Raw genomic sequence first — 2,594 nt, 5'->3', positions numbered from 1 at the left:
GGCCTCACCAGTGCAGAGTAGAGGGGGAGAATGACCTCCCTCGACCTACTGGCCACAGTCTTCCCTATGCAGCCCAGGATGCCATTGGCCTTCTTGGCGACAAGGGCACACTGCTGGCTCATGGATAATTTGCTGTCTACCAGGACCCCCAGGTCCTTCTCCTCAAGAGCTGCTTCCCAGCATGTCCGCCCCTAACATATACTGGTGTTTGGCATTCTTCCTTCCCAGGTGCAGGACCCTACACTTGCTTTTGTTGAACCTCATTAGGTTCTTCTCTGCCCAGCTCTCCAGCCTGTCCAGGTCACGCTGGATGGCAGCACGGCCCTCTGGAGTGTCGGCCACCCCTCCCAGCTTGGTATCATCAGCAAACTTGCTGAGGATACACTCTGTCCCCTCATCTAGGTCATTAATGAATATATTGAACAAAATTGGTCCAAGTATTGACCCCTGAGGGACACCACTCATTACAGGCCTCCAACTGGACTCTGTGCTGCTGATCACAACCCTCTGAGTTCTGTCACTCAGCCAGCGCTCGATCCACCTCGCTGTCACCTCGTCTAGCCCATACTTCCTCAGCTTCCTAATGAGGATGTTATGGGAGACAGTGTCAAAAGCCTTGCTAAGGTCAAGGTAGATGACATCTACGGCTCTCCCCTCATCCAGCCAACCCGTTATAACATCATAGAAAGCTATCAGATTGGTCAGGCATGATTTGCCCTTGGTAAATCCATGCTGACCACTTCCAATAACTTCCTGTTCCTCTATGTGTTTGGAGACGACATCCAGAATGAGTCGCTCCATTACCTTCCCAGGGACAGAGGTGAGACTAACCGGCCTGTAGTTCCCTGGGTCCTCCTTCTTGCCTTTTTTGAAGACTGGAGTGATGTTAGCCTTCCTCCAGTCCTCAGGCACCTCTCCTGTTCCCCATGACTTTTCAAAGACGATGGAGAGCGGTCTACCGATAACATCTGCCAGCTGTCTCAGCACTCGCGGGTACATCCCGTCAGGGCCCATGGATTTATGAATGTCCAGCTTGGCCAAGTGGTCTCTGACCCGGTCCTCCTCAACTACGGGAAAATCGTCCTCTCTCCAGACCTTCCCCCTTGCCTCCAGGGTATGGGATGTGTGAGGGACGGCTTTATCAGTGAAGACCGAAGAAAAGAAGGCATTCAGTAACTCTGCCTTCTCTGTGTCTTCCACCACTAGGGCACCCGTCTCATTCATCAGTGGACCTATATTTTCCCTAGTTTTCCTTTTTCTGTTGATATACTGGAAAAATCTCTTCTTGTTATCTTTAACTGCAGTGGCCAAGCTGAGTTCTGATTGAGCTTTGGCCCTTCTAATCTTCCCCCTGCATAGCTTTGTTATATCTTGATAATCCTCATAAGTTGCTAAGCCCCTTTTCCAGAGAATGTAAGCCTTCCTTTTTTTCCTGAGGTCCAGCCAAAGCTCTCTATTTAGCCAGGCTGGCCTTCTTCCCTGTCGGCTCGTCTTTTGGGACATGGGGATGGCCTTCACCTGTGCTTCTAAGAGCACCTGCTTGAAGTATGACCAGCTTTCCTGGGCACCTTTGCTCTTCAAAACTGCCTCCCAAGGGACACTCTCAACCATGCTCCTAAACAGGCTAAAGTCTGCCCTTCGGAAATCCAAGGTGGCAGTTTTGCTGGCTCCCCGCCTCCCTTCACCAAGAATTGAAAACTCTATCATTTCATGGTCACTCTGCCCAAGACGACCTCCAACCTTTACATCCCCCACAAGACCTTCTCTGTTAACAAACAGTAGGTCCAGTAGGGCACTTCCCCTAGTAGGTTCCTTCACCAGCTGTGTTAGGAAGTTGTCTTCCACACACTCCAGGAACCTCCGGGACTGTTCCCTCTCTGCTGTGTAGTATTCCCAGCGGACATCTGGGAAGTTGAAATCCCCCACAAGAACAAGTGCAGATGATCGCGAGACCTCTGCCAGCCGCTTATAGAATACTTCATCGGTTTCTACATCCTGATTAGGGGGTCTATAACAAACTCCCATCATGATATCTGCCTTGTTGGCCTTCCCCTTGATTTTTATACATACACACTCAACACTGTCATTCACACTGTTGAGTTCTAGACATTCAAAACCGCCCCTAACATAGAGGGCCACCCCACCACCTCTCTTCCCTTGCCTATCTCTTCTGAAAAGTTGGTAGCCATCGATTACAGCACTCCACTTGTGTGTGTCTTCCCACCACGTTTCCGTGATGGCAACCACATCATAATTTCCCTGCTGCACGATGGCCTCCAGCTCGTCCTGCTTATTCCCCATGCTGCGTGCATTAGTGTAGATGCACTTCAGTTGGGTTAATTGTCCTACCACTTTCTTGGGGGGACAGGCCCTGATTTGCACCTGATCATTCTCGGACACTACTGTAGTTACCAAATTATCACTACTCCTTGTGTCTATGCTGCCACACAATTCACTATCCCCCACCATCTCTGAGACAGGCTGCAAGACCTTGCTATCACTTTTACCCATGAGCACTGCTATGTTGCTCCCAGGCACCACTTTTGTGATCCTGGTTTCGTCCCCATGCCCCATCAAACCTAGTTTAAAGCCTT

The sequence above is a fragment of the Rissa tridactyla genome, chromosome 6, assembly GCF_028500815.1.
Source record: "Rissa tridactyla isolate bRisTri1 chromosome 6, bRisTri1.patW.cur.20221130, whole genome shotgun sequence".
Lineage (NCBI taxonomy): Eukaryota > Metazoa > Chordata > Aves > Charadriiformes > Laridae > Rissa > Rissa tridactyla.
Note: the sequence above shows the minus strand (reverse complement) of the source record.